Source organism: Jaculus jaculus, chromosome 7 (assembly GCF_020740685.1).
Source record: "Jaculus jaculus isolate mJacJac1 chromosome 7, mJacJac1.mat.Y.cur, whole genome shotgun sequence".
Classification (NCBI taxonomy): Eukaryota; Metazoa; Chordata; class Mammalia; order Rodentia; family Dipodidae; genus Jaculus; species Jaculus jaculus.
In genome coordinates, this window is record NC_059108.1 from 138,102,667 (window position 1) to 138,120,224 (window position 17,558).

Here is a 17,558-nt window from a genome sequence, read left to right on the forward strand (position 1 = left end):
ATCCAGGAAAGCAGTTCTTTAATACATAAATGAAAGTAAATCAAGAAAAACTCCATCTTACTATCTGGCAAATGAAAGCAGATAATGATCAAAGTGGTACAGAAACTTGGTACCAGATTTTAATAAGAAAATAATTTAGAGAATGGATAACTAGAGACACTCACCTAGGGATAATTAAATATGTCTTTCTTGGCCTTATAGTTGAGTCCAGTACTTATTCTTATTTGTATGTGATGTGAACTGCAGAGATTCTAGTGAATTTGAGATAACTGTCAAGTCACTTTCTAAGGAAGGGACTTGGCAAATGCTTTAAAAAGTCCTTAGGCATCCACTTCCAAATCACAGTTACATGGAAATGGTAATAAAATGAGGTAAGCATTGCATAAGGAGGAAATGACTGGAGGTAAAAGGCTCAAAAGGCGAAAGGAAACTTTCTCTTTAAAATTCAAGGGAACAGGGAGGTGCCAACTTCTAACCAACCATTGGTTTGGACATCCATAGCAAATTCTGCACAATCCCTTTGGGGCACTTCAGACAGGGGGTTTCTAATGAAGTCTTTTGGACTTGATGAACTGCTATGGAATTAGCTGTGTGACTCCCAAGCCTTTTCCAGCATTTGCTTCCAGTTGGAAAGTTTCAATACGAATCCTTTAAAGTCTCAGCTGTTAAGAACTTGCTAATCCACTGTGGGCTTATCGTCTCCTATGAAAATATTTTCTTTTCCAGAACAGTTCCCAGAGAGTGACTTGGCTCAGAGTCTGTATTTCACAGGGTAGAACTCAACACATGTGTGCTATACATGCTTAAATAAATAATCTCTGACCGCTGTAGTAGAATTCCCCTTCTCCTAATGAAACTCCCTGGTGCAAAATCAATGCCTACGGTCTGCATGACTGCTTTAGTTCAGAATCTGGGTTTGGAATTCTGTCTGCCACTAAGCCCTTGGCTGTTTAGATAACCACAACCCGTATTGCCACTTGAGTCTTGGGCAAAAAAAAAAAAAAAAAAAAAAGAAAAAAAAAAAGAAAAAAGAAAAAAAGAAAAGAAAAAAAAAAAGACTGACTTGCAGATTTAATGATGACTTCACTTTAAAGTGTTCAGAAGAAAAAGATACCCTAAGAGTAAAACAATGCTCTCCCTGGAGGAATATGAGCTTTGGAGTGTAGGAGATAGAAAGGGAAGACTGTTGGGTCCTGTGTGTGATTTATTACATGTTGATACTCAGTTCTGCTGTGAATACTGGATGTCACTGAGATCTGGAAAATTCAGATTAGGGAGACCTAATCACCAAAGGTGCCTCTGTGGATAAAGCAGATGCTTTAATGTACCCACTTCTGTGCAGGGGACACTGCAAAGCTTCTTCATATCCCGGACCAAGGTTTCGCATCTTCCTAAGGAGCACTTCACATCTGTGTGGATGTTTCTTCTAACCCTGAAGACTGGAAATGCATGCCGTCTTTTCCTAGCTGAGATTTATTAATATTCCTTTGTACCCCGCAGTACCATTTTCTACTATTTTGGGAATAATGTAGTTTAGTGCCTTGTATTTCTAATAAAACTTAATTAAATTTTATTTGATGTGGATGGGGGCCCAAGACCCAGTGACTTTAAACAACCTCAGTCTAGTAGGTGCCTAGGTTTTCCTCAATAAGATAATGATTTTTCAAAGTGAAATACAAATACAAATAGCAACAACAATAATAGTAATAATAATATTTAGTATAGTCAATGTCACTGTGGAGTCAGGGTTTCACTGTACAGACCAGACTATCTTCAGGATATTCCTGCTTCAGCCAGTGCTGGAATGACAAACAATGTCTGTTACCACACCTGGATTAATAAAACTCTTGGTTAACTACAGTTCAGTCATAATTTCTAGTATTTAAAAATGAGTAGAAATAATGTCTTAGGCAGTTTAGAATTTGAGTATGCATACAAAAATACATAAATATTCACTCCTCGGTTAGTAAAAATCCTTAGGACACCATTAAAAATGGCTATTTTAGTAAAATTCAAAGAAAAATTCAGAAGTTAAAGTTCCCCTAACTGATTCAAGTCATGTTTATAATAGCTTTGGTGCTTATTTGGTGAAATAAAAGAAATAACAAAAATCCCAACCCTTGCTTTTGGGTTGGTTTTGGTTTTATCTGCTTGTTTGAAATTGTTTGTATTTGCTTTCTTCCTGATCACTTCAAATCAGACATGCTTATCTCATGTGGTGCTGATATTCAAAGGTAGAAATTGGCCAGCAAAATCTGAATGAATTCTGAATGGAACAGTTAACTCAGCCTGGCTGGTGCTAACAATGTTGTTATTTCCAGTAAAGTGAAATAAGTCTAATACCTTCTTCACAAGGATTGACATTAGGCAAAATGTGACACTTGGTAGGTGCCCACAAAAATATTACTGGTCTTTATCACTTATAAAGGAGAAGGAAGACTGGGCAGGGTGATGCATGCCTTTAATCCCAGCTCTCAGGAGGCAGGGGTAGGAGGATTTCTGTGAATTTGAAGCCACCCTGAGACTACATAGTGAATTCCAGGTCAACCTGGGCTAGAGTGGGACTCTACTCGAACAACAGAAAGAAAGAAAGAAAGAAAGAAAGAAAGAAAGAAAGAAAGAAAGAAAGAAAGAAAGAAAGAAAGAAAGAAAGAAAGAAAGAAACAAAGAAAGAAAGAAACAAAGAAAGAAAGAAACAAAGAAAGAAAGAAAAGGAAAGAAGGAAGGAAGGAAGGAAGGGAGACAGACCAAAAATGAAAAAGAGCCTGGTATGGTTTCCCTGGTATGGTATGGCTTGAAAATAATATACCCTGAGTTCTTTAAGGGAAAAACAGCTGTGCCTGTGGAGTACATGCTAATTATCTTACAAATGTGTATGCACTTATTTCTTCAGCAACAGATTTGGTCACACATCATAGATCAGAGTTAAGCATTGACTGGGTGGAGAATATTTTGTAGTGGTGTATAAAGAGGAGGGAAGAAAATTACAACCACTTCAGAAATCCCAGCACAATCACTAGGATGCATGAGATTAACTGCCTAATAAACACACCTTGGTAATTTCTCCTATGACTAAGCAAATGAAACACAACCCCAAATCAGAAAAACCAAAGAAGTTAATCCAGAAGAAGAAGAAGAAAAAAAAAAGTATAGAAACATTGAAACAACAACAAAAAAAGACATTCTACCCAAGTACAAGCATATGTTTCTAGCCAATTATAATTGTATGAAAATATTCTATTAATGCCCACTATCTCCTAAGGTCTCTTAGACACATATTATGTTGTGACAGAGTAGAAAGATCAGAAACTGCCGGAATGGAAGGTTGGATGAGATGAGAAGCCTCTGATGGTCTAGCTTGAAGGGGGCAGAAGAGAAGGGAGTGGGGTTCGTTCACAGGCTGCCTCACCATCAGCTCTATAATAAGTGGAAAGAAATGTCCCTCAGGGGTCTCTGCTGTGTGTTCTCAATAATTCCGGGACATTAGCTTTGCCTGTTTTCACATCCATTCTTTCAGAAAGCACAGTCCCATGGTCTTTGTTTCATTATAAATATGCACACATACACATACATGTGTGCATTCATGCCCAGACTATAAGTGTTTTCTGGAACCTCCAAACTTTCAAGATACAATTTATCAATACTTCATATTTTCAATTTTCAAGCACTTTGAGCAATTACATATGTGGTAACGACTTAAAATAATACTGGACTACTTAGCCCAACAAATTACGAATTGCCACTTGGTCCTATTGGCTTTGTAACACATCTTCAAAATGAGCAGCCTCATCTCATTATATGAGTCTTAGCTAGGAAAGTAAAGGACTGATGACCAGTAGAAAAATTTCCATCATCTAGGGGGCTGTGGTAGGAGGGTTGCAGTGAGTTCAAGGCCAGTCTGGGCTATATGCATAGTAAGTTCTAAGCCAATTTGGGCTACAGAGTGAGACCATGTCTCAAGAAAAATCAAACCAAACAACCAACAGAGAACAAAACCAAAAATGAATAAATAAATACGTCATTTTTTAATCTGGAAAATAAGGAAGAGGAACAGCTCCTTTCTGTTTTAGCTCTGAATCAAGCCATGTAATAGAATCTAACTTCTCAAGATTTTTACCCCTTCTTCAGACAGAGCCATTTTGAGTAATTGAAGAACAAACAGATATGGAAAGTTGTTCTAGGAACATTAAATTAATCCTCTGTGAAATTTCATTATTTTATCCATAAATGGCATGGCAGGGGTTATAAATGTAGGAAGATAGCAATTGTATTAGAATTGGCTTCAGCATAAGATTTTTTTAAGTTTTAATCTCATCATTGTAACAGGTTTAGTGATACCCTGTGAATGTGAGCTCATGTTTAGCTGAACAAGATTCACACACAATTTCATGACTATTTTACACAATAACACACAGAGAGAAAATTTCCCAGTATTTTCTGCATCGAGCCTTCAGGTCAAGAAACCAGTTTTACTGAGGATGACTAAAATCCAAGGCGGGTCCGGACCAACTGGATTTTTTTCTTCAAAAGGTTGACCTAGTAAGTTACATGGGTAAGACCCTGGCTACTGTTTTATTCATGAGCTGATGGAAAAGGAAACGCTAGATGGATGAGCCTAAGGCATATTGAAATACACTTGCTAAATAATAAAATTATCAATTTCTTCCAAATGAATAAATTATTAATTCTCATCAAATCTACCAAACTGAACAGTGAGGAAATGCAGGTGTTGAGGAGGAAGAGAAATAAATCTCCACAAAAAAATGTTTAGCATGTGATGTCAGGGTCAAGGCCAACAAGTCCTTAGAAAGGTGGCTGACAGAACTGCTTCATAAGGAGGGCAGTGCTCAGTGAAACATGGAGAGGACATAGTGCAACTTTAATCACGTCCAACTCAGAACACGACAAAATGCTGAAGAAGGGGGAAAGGAGAGAGAAGGGAGAACATGCATACCAGGGCCTCTTGCCACTGCAAAACAACCCAGGCTCATGAGTCACTTTGTACAGCTAACTTTAGGTGGGTATTGGAGAACTGAACCAGAGCCAGCAGACTTGAGATCAAGTACCTTAAACCACTGAACAAGCGCCCCACCCCTTCCCCACCCGAGCTTCACTGCTAGTCAGTAATAAGATTCTGCACTAGAATTTGCACCAAGACCGTGTGTATGTTTGTGTGTTTGTGTGTGTGTGTGTGTGTGTGTGTGTGTGTGTGTGTGTCCATCTCTCTTCATAGCCCGTGTTTTAAGCACAACCTACAATGTTTATGTATTTCTATTAGAAAAGGCAAGTTTCCATTTTGTTTAGTGTTGTGGTGTCAGGCTATTATTAGTACTGTTGCTGCTACTACTGCATTAAAATATTTGGCAAAATTTAGTGACTTTTAAAAAAATAATTTCTGTGGCTGGAGAGATGGCTTAGCAGTTAAGGCGCTTGCCTGCAAAGCCAAAGAACTCAGTTTCGGTTCCCTAGGACACACATAAGTCAGACGCACAAGGTAGTGCATGCGTCTAATTGATTTGCAGTGGCTAGAGGTCCTGGTGCACCCATTCTCTTTCTCTCAAATAAATAAGTAAAAAAACAAAATGTTTATAGAAAGTAGATTCTGGAAATTTGGAGGAGCAGGAGGCATCATAAGCTTGTCTACCACATTGATAACAATGGCACTGGCAGAATTTACTTCCTGTTATTATGTGAAATCTCTGAAGTCTGTTGAAGTCTGGCAACTTTTAGAGGAAGATCTGGACTGTAAGTGAGGTTCATTTTTTTCAATTTATGTTCTTGATACAGTAGTTGCTAAGCCAGCTTCTACTACTCAACCTTAACAAGCAGCTGTTCATGTATTCCTGCAACAGTTTGTGAGAGCTTGTTGCATCCAAGGCAAGCAAAAGCAGGGCTGTCTATTGTAATGCTGCTCAGTGATCCGAGTCATGATTGCAGCTTTGGGTAGAGAGAGCTGCAGCCAGAGATGCCATTCTTCCTGCATTTCCTCTCAGGGTTTCAAGTCCCACCACATTGGCTGAAAGGGTCTACAACTGGATTCTAAATGAGGTCACCCTTCCCTCCTAGGTCCTTAAAGTATCCTTGCACATATAGAAAGCACATCTTAAAAAATGTCAGGGAGAACTTGAAACCTCAGCCTAAAGACTGACAGAGACTTTCTACCATTAACAGTGATGACTCCTCCCCAGAAAATCTGGAGGAAGGAAAGATATCATCCCCAGCATTAACACAGTACTTACTTTAAATGTCCAGTGTTCTTCAATTAAAACAACAAGATATAAAAATAAACAGCAATGCATAACATGTTTAAAAGAAGTAAAATAACTTGCTATTAAAAAAGAAAAAGACCTGATAGAAGATATTAAATGACTTTGGAGAACGGTCTTCAATTTTTACAAAGAAATAAAGGAAGTCAAGAAAAGGATATCTGTCAATAAAGATCATCTAATAAGAAACCCAAAAGATATCCTGGACACAGGGAAGTACAATTTCAGTGAAGAAATTGACTACTGGGCATTCAAAGGCAGATCAAAGCAGGAGGAATAATTAGTAAATTACAAACAACAATGAGGGGCTGGAGAGATGGCTTAGTGGTTAAGAGCTTGCCTGTGAAGCCTAAGGACCCTGGTTTGAGGCTCGATTCCCCAGAACCCACGTTATCCAGATGCACAAGGGGGCGCATGCATCTGGAGTTCGTTTCCAGTGGCTGGAAGCCCTGGTGTGCCCATTCTCTCTCTCGTTCTCTGCCTGCCTGCCTCTCTCTCTCTCTCTCTCTCTCTCTCTCTGTGTCACTCTCAAATAAATAAAAACAAAACAAAAAATAAATAAATAAAATCTTAGAGGTTTAATTTATATTATATATATATATTATATTATTTATATTAATTTAATTCATATTAGGCAGGTTTGCATGGCTATAAAGAAATGCCCAAGATAATTCATGCATGAATACATAATATTTATTCTTGGTGTGCAATTCTAGATGTTCTAGTCTAAATTTAGTGGTCCAATAGTTTTGGGTCTTTGGGGCCAACATTTGGTGAGCAAAACCATGCCCATCACAAGAAAGGTCACAAAGAACGCAAGACTAGGGTTCCATGATCCCCTTTGAGGATGTGCCTGAAGTGACTTATGGATTTCCTTAAAAGGCCACCTTCTGAGATAAGCACAGAGAACACTCAACTCCTGCCAAACCAGAGATCCAGAGACACAGAGGCTCTCAAGACCTCATCACTGAAGCAGACCTAAAACGAGCCCATAATGGCTCAGGGAAATTTGTGGAAGAGGGCACGGAAAGATTGTTAGAGCCACACGTTGGGTTACTATGCACAGAGACATTGCCTCTCACCCATAACTGATGGCTGCCCCCACAATGCATGACCCATAATCCCCAACTAGAAGGGTCCCTGTGGAGGGATGGAGGACAGGGAGGAGGCTAACGATGGTACCAACATGATTGTATACACTGTGTACATAGCTATTGATAAAATTTTTAAAAAGGCCACCTTCTAACATCCATAGAAAGGCTTTAGCCATAGGCATTTCAGGGACGTTTGATATTAAAACTATATATATATATATATATATATATATATATATATAACCTCAAGTTGAGATGAATTTAAAGAAACCCATACAAACACAATTTTGAATGATGGTTGGAAAGGACAAGGGGGAAGGGGGAAGGGGGAAGGGGGAGGGGAGGGGAGAGGGAAGTAGGGGCAGAAGAGAGGAGAGAGAGAGGAGAGAAAAGAGAATGCACCAATAATAAAACATGTCAGATAGCAAAGCTTGAGTTCATGCAGTTCAGTGTAAACAAAGATATGAGAAAAAGAATTATTTATTTGAAAATCATATTGCATGAACACTTCCTATGACATTACAAATCTGAAATGAAGAACCTACTCTACAGAAATAGGTTAAAAATACATGAAATTTTTCATCATTTTGTTTGTAAGAGTAAAAATTGAAAACAAAACACAGTGTTTGTCAATAAATGTCAATGTGCCACATTACATCTATAAAATTTACTTTTTTGCAGCTGGCAAACAAAATGTTTCCATGGAAGTACTATTATGCTTTATTGACGTATTAAAAATAATTCAATTGGTGGCCCTTGCCTTTAATCCCAGTACTTCGAGGCTGACGCATAAGGATCACAAATTCAAGGTCAGCCTGAGCGTTTTATACCCGTCTCTCCATTATTGAATCTTCCTCTCCAGGAAGGAGGTGGGAGGCTCATAAGACTGAGGAAGTAAACAAAATTTACAAATGTCAGGAAGCTTCTAAAACTTACCAGATTCAAAGGGCCCCAACAGTGGCATTTGCTGGGTGAAGAGACTCTTCTATTCATGCACAGTGTGCAAAAGTACAGGGAGCTTCATGATAGAGCTTCAAGAAGGTTCTCCTCCAGGAGGCGGTGGAGACGTGGTGGGCGATGGTGCTTTCGTGGAGTCATCTACGGTCCTGTCAGTAACACTTTACTCACAATCTCCATAAGGAAGCCCAGTAAACTCATGCTCCCAGTTAGACTTCGGTGGATACTTAATTTGGTAGCTCATTAATATCCTACATGGGTTGAGCAGATGTTCGCATCTTCCTAGAAAAGTTAACACAACACTGAGCTACAAACTGAGATTTTGTCTCAAAAAACTAAAATAGCACTAACAGTTGTCAGGAAAGTGAAAGAGAAAAGCAGACCAGACTGGTTCTCAACAGAAGACTGTTCATTGAAGCATGGTGAGGGGCTGTAACCTTTCTGAGGGGGAGGGAGGCTGAAGAACTCAGCGGGGGAAGGGGCTCATCTTGTAAGGGCGCTATTTGAGGAAACACAGGAATCAGGCACAGTCTGGTGGGGAAGACCGTAAGCGAATGACAAAGCCAGGTTTGTTGGATCTTCCACCGTGAGTCAGAGGAGCCGCCTCAGTGCTTTGCTGCAGGGTGGAATGTCTTGAATTGTTTTAGTTCCTCAGAGCTTTCTGAGTTAAAGAAGGTTCATCAATCTTTCCTGAAGAAAGTCCATTAACCCTTCAAAAGTTTATTATTATTTGCAAAACATGATGAGGGGCAAAATCCTATTCCATATATATAGTATATTATATATATATATAAATGGTATAATATAATACATATAATCTTATGCATGTGTATGCACATGCTTGTACACTGTGCCTGCACATGGGTAGCTGTGCATGCCGAGGCTACAAGACAACCTCAGATGCCATTTTAGGAATGCTGTTCACCTCCTTTGAGACAGGGGCCCTCACTGACCTGGAACTTACTAATTAGGCTAGACAAGCAGACCAGTGAGCTCCAGTGATCTTGTAGAAATTCTCTAGAAAATCACTCCAATGCCAGAATGAGTAAAAGTAGAGGAGTTTATTACGGGGATGGGGGAAGCTTGAGGTAGCCCTGTGAAGAACCTTTGGCCCTGAGCTGAGAGTTTATTTCCATTTTATAGTTTCCATAGTCAAGGGGAGGGTTAAGTGAATAAAAAAGATGTGGCAATTTGCATATCCATCATTTCTTTAGCCAGGCCACCCTAACAATAAACTCCATTTTATTTTGTTTTAGCATAAACTGTCTTTCCTTATCATCCCTTTGGGCCCTTTCTGGACAGTTCTTTCTTTGGGATTTTTCCATCTGCTGACAAAGATAAGTTTTAGCTCCTCAACAATTAACTCTTTCAGTAACTCAGTGAATCAGTTCAACTTTTAGCTTCTTTTCTACCAGTATCTCTCTGCATTCCTAGCATTGGGATTACAGGTACATGGCACCATGTTGGGCATTTTGCATGGATAATTGGGGCTGAACTCTTCCTCATACTTGGGAAACAGGAAATCTACTGACTAATCTATGTTCCAATCCCTTAACTTAAACCTGTTTTTAATTCTTTCTTTCTTTTTTTTTTTTCCCGAGGTAGGGTCTCACTGTAGCCCAAGATGACCTGGAATTCACTATGGAGTCTCAGGGTGGCCTCGAACTCACTCTTTTGTTTTTTGAGATATGGTCTCATGTATCCCAGGATGTTCTTGAACTATGAAAATGACCTTGAACTTCTGTAACCACACCCTGGGGTACAGGCGTATGCCACCATTGCTGGTTTATGTGATGGTGGAGACTGAATTTAGGGCTTCATGAATGCTGGGCAAGCACTTTACCAACTGAGCTACACCGCTAGCCCCTGAAAAAAGATACAAGATTTCTATTCTAGACCGCCAACCGGCCACCACGGCAGTTTTCATATACAAGGAGTAGTTATAATTCCCTTTAAAATTTATAATATGTAAGTCAAGAAAAGGACTCTCTTTAAAAATATTTTTATTTACTTGGAAGCATAGAGAGTGAAAGAAGGAGAGTGAGAATGAGCAAGTGATAGAAAGAGAGAGAGAGAGGGACAGGGAAAGAGAGTGGGTGCTCCTGCAGGCTCTCTTGCCATTGCAAACAAGCTGCAAACACATGCAGCACTCGGTACATTGGTGTTGCATGGGCACAGGGAAATCAAACTCTGCTCATCAGGTTTTGTAAACAAGTGCCCTTTACCACTGAAAACTCTTCCCAGCTCCAAGAAAATGAATTTGTTTATTTATTTATTTATTTATGAGAGAGAGAGAGAAAGTGAGAGAGAGAGAGAGAGAGAGAATGGGTGCCCCAGGGCCTTTAGCCACTACATATGAACTCCAGGTACATGTACCATCTTGTGCATCTGGCTTTATGTAGGTACTGGGGAATTGAACCTGGGTCCTTAGGCTTTGCAGGCAAGTGCCTTAACTGCTGAGCCATCTCTCCAGCCCAAGTAAAGGAACTCTTGATAGACCTGAACATATGAGAAATTCATGAAGGATGGAAAATGAAAGGAACACAACAGGAATAAATAAATAAATAAATAAATAAATAAATAAATAAATAAATAAAGTCCTAAAACAAAGATCATCTTTGTCTGAAAAGTTGGGAGTATTAGTGAGTGTCATACTTGATGTAAACATTACCAGCTATGTGACGGGGAAGAAGAGGTCAGATTCTGCAAATCCCACCTTCTGCATCAAGTAGCCACAGGGATGTCAGGCTCGTCAGGTTGTAGGCGAGGTGCAGTGAGCAACTGGAGTTAAGAGGAGTCAGGTGATTGCTGAATGCCGTGGCAGGGAACTGTGGTGCATCACTGAGCTGAGCCCAAGTCATAGTCACTTGTGGCAGCCCTTCTGGTAAAGAGACAGGCCAGGAAGAGGTCTCTGCCACCCAGGTGACAGCACACCCATCACCAGTCACTTCAGGAGAGTCAGGACTTTGCTGTTCCTGCAAGAAAAACTGAGTCTTGAGGATGGAGACTGGGGATAAGAAGCAGGACAGGACGTTATAGCAAAAGGACAATTTCTGTCCCTAAAGATGTAAGATATTTCACCCATAATAAAAATCACCCTGACAGTGGAAATTAAAGCTGTCACCACAGAAATAGAGCTCAGCAGCTTCAAGAGTTTAAGAGAAACTAGTGATCTGGGATATTAAGCCAAGAAATTCTGTATTTCAAATATGCTAGAATTCAAAGTTCAGATACTTCTAGAGGCTGCTTTCATCCTTTTAGAGCACAGAAACCCACTGCCTGGGTTTGAGAGGGAAGCATGTCTTACTACCTATGCAATAGAAAAAAAGCTATGTATGTTTTTGTGCTCATTATTAGACTATTTTCACTAAGCTCCAAATATACCCCTTAACTCCCTTTATGTGCAAGTGGAAGTAGCACTTTGTAAGTCTTTAATCCTGCTTTGAACCTTGGTTTCCTGTGCAGTCATATGAAAGAGCACAAAACAACCAAGAGGTAAGAGGCAGTGGTAAACATCTCTGTTTCTTGTTGTTTCTAAACCAGTGTCTTAACAGCTGCAAGTGACCTAAGAAATAGCTTTGTTCTACTCTCTTGCTTCTGCAATCTGGAGCTGGTCTTTTTATACTCCCTCACCTGTCAGCCTAATGGGTTCCGGACCCACTTCTCAGGCCCATCCCGCCTTTCCCTGTGCACCGCTCCTCTCTTCTGGTTGTGCGCTCCAGCTCTCCTGAGTTACTTGATTCCCATGACCTTTCCTCCCCTCAATTCCACAAACCTGGGGAGAGTAGACACTTCCAGCCACTGTTACTCCTGCCCAACTCTGGGAGCTCCTTCAGCGTTTCCCCTGCCCTAACCCCTGCTTACACAATTCTCCATGTGTTTCTGTTGAAACTCCCAGTATGGCTTTGTTTCCTTGAATTAATTCTATCATTATCAAACAAAGTGGGTGGTAATGAATATCACATTGTGTGCAAAGAACACCGGGAAGAGTGGCTGTATATAAAATGGTCTGTGTTAACTTTATTATTAGTGATTATCTCAGAAAGCTGAGAAAATGTAAGAAAATAACAGGTACTAAAGATAGATCTAGAAATATTAGCAGGTGTTTTAGAAGGTGAGATTCGAAATTACTCAGATCAGCCAATAGTAGATATTTAGAAGATTATATTAGAGATAGGCAATTTACCTGAATGTGATATAGATATACACCATTGGCAGAAAAAAACATAGCCATACACAGACACAAACACACACAAATAACACCTTAAGATGTAGCAGGCAGCCTCAGGTTGCCGAGAGGAACTTCTAAACCAGGCACAGTTATGGAAGAAAGGATATTTATTGAAGCTTACAGATCCAGGGGAAGTTCCATAATGGCAGAAGAAGTTGGCCTGCTGTCATAGGTCCAAGCAGCGAGAGAGAAGCCCCCCCCCCAAATAATAATAAATAAATAAGTAGTCACACCACAGAGCATACTTCAAGAACTGAAGGCCCTTTGCATATCTTCAGACTGGAATTGCAAATCCACCACTACATCTTGGGACTGGACCCTATGATCCACTCAGTAATACCTCCTCCAGCCAGGTGGCTACAGGTCTAAATTACAAACTGTACTAAAATCTTGAATATGTTGAGGGCCATCTATTGACACTACCACATTCCACCCATGGTCCCCAATAGATTTATACCCATTTCACACTGTAAATTGTATCCAGTCCAATTTCAAAGGTCTCCACAGTCTTTACCAACTTGATAGTCCCAAAGTCCCAACTCTTCTCTGAGATTTAAGATTGTCTCTTAGCTGTGAGTTCTGCAAAAGCAAACAAGTTATATACTTTCAACATATAATGGTGCAGAATAAACATTTTCAGTTGCTATAAGGCATAACAGGGAGATACTGAAATGATGGGCTGAAGGCCTCTCAAGCTAGCAAGGGGGCAAGAAGGGAAAGTGGAGGATTTTTTTAGTTTTACTTGTATAGGAGGGTGGTGGGAGGCAACGAAGGGGCTGTAGATGTCCCACACCTTAGGTCCTACTATAGAGGCTGGAAGAGGGCAAGATGTGGAGGTTGGTGTAATATCAGACCAGAAAGGAGAAGGAAGGAGAAACAGAAGAAATGCCAAGTGTCTAGGAAATGGTCCAGTGTGGATGGACCAAAGGACACATATGAGTTGAATTGTGTAAGAGATCTCTGCCCAGGAGTGGGATAGGGCAGTAGGGAACAACCAAGAAGGAGAATGAAAAGGGAACAATTTGAAAAGAGCAGAGCAGCGTAGGTGTTCCCACAAGTTGATAAGGTTTGCACTCCCCCTCAACAATGGAGGTTGACGCAGTAGAGGTTGGCTCCCAAAAGTGGACAAGTCAGTGTCTGAGAGGAACGAGATTGGTCTGCCCAGTACTATGATTGTTACCCTGGGTTCCCGTGCGGTGATGGCAGGTGGGTTGTGAGTCCCTGGGCCTCCTCAGCCGCTGGTGTCTGAGCCAGGATGGATGGCTTTTGCCCCTGAGGGCCAGAGGCCAATCAATCACCAGTGGCCATGTTGGCTGCATTTTCTACAGGGACCTGGGGGCTTTTGAGGCTTGGGGCAGGCCTGGGCCCACCAGTGTCCCGTCTGACCACATATGTAGCAAGGCCCTGGAGGTCACTTTCAGTCTGCGACCTGGGTTGGTGCAGGGGCCGGTTGTCAGACAGCCCAGGCTAACGTTTGATATCTGCTGGCCTTTTCAACTCGTCCATTGTACACCTGAAAAGCCACTGCCAGTACTTGGGTCTGTGGTGTTAGCTGGCCTCTCTCTAGGTGCCTAAGCTTCGCCAGAATGTCAGGAAGCTCTGAGAAGAAACGAGTCACCAGCAAGTCACAGCCGTCAGGAGGTTCTGGCTCTAAGTGCGTTGTAGGAGGGCCTCTGTTAGGAGGGCCAAAAATGTTGGAAGCATTTTCATTTTTATCTTGTATGATCTCTTGAAGTTTCTTCATAGTTGATGGCCTATGGGCAGAGTGCCTAAGGCCTGCCAGGAGACAGGGAATAAATTGGCAACAGCTGGTATTACCAGCTCTTATGTTATAACCCCAATCTGGGTCTCTGTCTGGAGCTGCTACTGGACCTGGAGGGTGGGCAGTTGAGTGCGGTGTGTTTCATCTGCAAGTAAGCCAGCCAGTTCCCAGAGCCGCCAGCACTACCCCAGCACGAGTTTATTGGAAAGGATCCTGTAGATATCATGAAAAGTAAGGTCATCGGACTGTGTAAGATACTGGGACTCCTTTGTAAATCCAGAAGGGTTTTTCGTTTTTCAATTTGAGAGAAGTCACTGAGAGAGAAAGGGACGTGAACTCACAACATGCCCTTGGTGCCTGCCCCCTCACGGACAGAGAGAAGGGGCGCAGGGCTTGGGGGAACACCCTGAGGGCCTGTCCTAGGAAGGCTGAACTTAGTACTTGGGGTTTCAGAGAGAGAAGTAGGAGGAGAGGTAGGAGGAGGGGAGGCAGAGGGAGCAGTTGGAGCTCTTGGTAGCTCCCCATATGGTGGGGTCACCAACAGAGAATTGTCTGCCTGAAGGTGGGAAGGCTTAGGGGCTGGATTGAGAGTTTAGCTAAAGGTGTGGGGGAAAAGTGCTCTAGAGGCAGGAGAACTTGTGCAGGGGGCAGCAGGGGCATAAGGTCAGTTTAGAGGAGAAGAGCTAGAAAGCTTAAATGTAGGGGATCTCCTTCCATTTCCCTGAGAAGTTGTAAAGATCCCTGATAATGTCAGGATTGAGGGAGCCATTAAGCGGCCATTTGGACCCACTGCCAGATTTGCTTGCAAAAGCATATGAGCTTTTCAACCTTGAGATGTTGGGGGGGGTGAAGCCAAGTGGCCTTAAGTTATTCAGTAGGCAGCCAAGAGGGCAGTTTTGTGAGGGATGAGACTAAGAACTCCATGGCAATAGTAACTGTGCTGGGTGGAGAAGGGCATCCCCATAATTCAAACGACGCTGAAGCAGGAAGAGGAAGTCGGGGAATTGAGCCATCAGTCAGGGCCCGTAGAGACCTTAGTGCCCTGCGCCGGGACTCTGGCAGAAACCAGGCCTTATAGAGGAGAAGTTGCCATAGGAGGGAGCCTCAGGACTTGAGGGACTTACCCAAATTAAGGCCCATGCATGGATGTGAAGAAGTGTTCGGGACCGGAGGAGGCAGCGCCTGAGCTGGTGGACCTCTGGAGTCTCTGAGACTGGCCTTGGGGGACAGCTCTGATTCCGGAGAGGGAACACCATAGCCTCCGGTGTCAGCCACTCCGAGTCACGGCTCGCATGAAAGGGACTTCCAGAAAGAGCACACGAACCCTTGGGAACTTCAGTTTCATGCCTTAGGAGCAGAAGTTTAATGTCCGAGGTCTGACAGGCTGTCTGAGAAGTGAGCGAGAGCAGCAGCCAGTGGGCTCGGGCAGAATTTTATCAGGCAGGGAGGTTCTTGCTGGGGGCGGGGGCGGGGGTGGGTGGGGCATTTGGGCTTGGTCATGATTACCTGATTTGGGGGAAGCTGAGCTTTGCTTTCTCAATTTCTGAAACCTAGCTTGTGACATGGTGGACCATGTCATAAAATGGCTGTGCTTATGCTATCACATTGTAAAGTGGAAATTTCCTAAGTTAAAAAAAAAAATGTCTTTGGGGGCTGGAAAGAAGGCTTAGTAGTTAAGGCACTTTCCTTCAAAGTAAGCCAGATGCACATGGTGGCACATATGTCTGGAGTTCATTTGCAGTGGCTAGAGGCTCTGGTATGCCCACCCTCCCTCTCTCTGTCTCTCTAATAAATAAATACAATATTAAAAAAAAAAGAAAAAAAATTCATTTACCACTTGTTGTCTACTGAACAGTTCAGAAACAGATTGCACTGCAGCCTTGGTCTTTTACTCATGAGCCCCCATGGTTGACGGAGCTACCGCTTACTTTTGCTGCCCACTATGATGGCGACAGAGCATCACTTGTGGCCAGGCTCGGAAAAAATTAAATTCAAATTTCAATGGGCACTTTCTAGTGAAGGAGGCACCAGAGTCAAGTCTGAAAATCATGAGCTGAACCGTCAAGAGCAGGATACTATCATATTCATTTGTTATCAAAGCTAGGAGAAAGTAAGAAAATAATTTCATCTGTGAACAGAAGTATGAACTCTAAAATAAAATACTGATAATAATGTAGACAATACAATGAAATTAAGTTTTTAGCTCATGAATGTAAGAACAGTATGTAAGTAAAGAATATTGGAGTATCATCTCAATAAATATATAAAAGTATTTGGTGATTTTCTAGGCTCATTCTTTATTAAACATTACCACCACTATGAGCAATGAGAACTAAACGGCAACTCTGACTTGAGATGAGCTTTTTACCAGCAGCCTTGTCGCAGTCAGGTTTGCATTGCTGGGAGAAATCGCCCAACCAAGAGCACCTTGTGGGAAAAAGAGGTTTATTTTGGCTTACAGGCTCGAGGGGAAGCTCCACAATGGCAGGGGAAAACAATGGCATGAGCAAGAAGGTGGACATCATCCCATGGTCCACATAAGGTGGGCACAGGAACAGGAGAGTGTGCCAAACACTAGCAAGGGGACACTGGCTATAACACCCATAAGCCCGCCCCCAACAATACACCACCTCCATGAGGAGTTAATTCCCAAATCTCCATTAGATGGAGATCCTAGCATCCATAACACCTAAGTTTAGGGGGCTACCTGACTCAAAGCACCACCAAGAATGGAAGAAGTAATGTTCGTATTAAAGTCAGGAACTAGATAAAGCTGCCTGCTAATATCTTCACTGCTTGATGTGGCTGTAAGGCTCTTATGATTAACACAAGAAACAAATATGAAGCATATATATGAAGGGGAAGAGACAATTTTGTTATTACTTACAAGTGATATGTCTCTATGGCTTTTCATTTGTCTTAACTCTCCTGTTGGAATTAATGAGTGCAGCGTTGTGGCCTGACAAAGATAAATGATGCAAATAAAACATAAAGCTTTCTGTATATCTGCAAAACAAGATGGGATTACATATTCTCTTCTAGTGGCATTGAAATATAAAGCAAGGGGGAATAAATCTAGAAATAAATTGCAGTAATGTAGAGAAAATTATCAAAATTGCTGCTGATGATTAAAAGACTTAAGTTTGTGAATGGGAAGTTACATTCCTTCAAATGTAGTAAGTTCAGTGGATTCCCACAGAATTCCTTACTAGATAGTTTTATCTTCCTTGATCAGCTGAGCCTAAAAT

At 41.6% G+C, this 17,558-nt stretch overlaps 1 long non-coding RNA gene across 1 annotated transcript in view; it reads right to left on the bottom strand.

Moving 5' to 3' along the window:
- The window catches only part of LOC123462047, a 45,998-nt gene extending 37,161 nt beyond the window's left edge, over window positions 1-8,837 (bottom strand). Inside the window, exon 1 of the long non-coding RNA XR_006638064.1 lies at window positions 8,297-8,837. This is a non-coding gene — a long non-coding RNA (uncharacterized LOC123462047). The remainder of the gene's footprint in view (window positions 1-8,296) is intronic.
- Window positions 8,838-17,558: the final 8,721 nt, after the last annotated feature.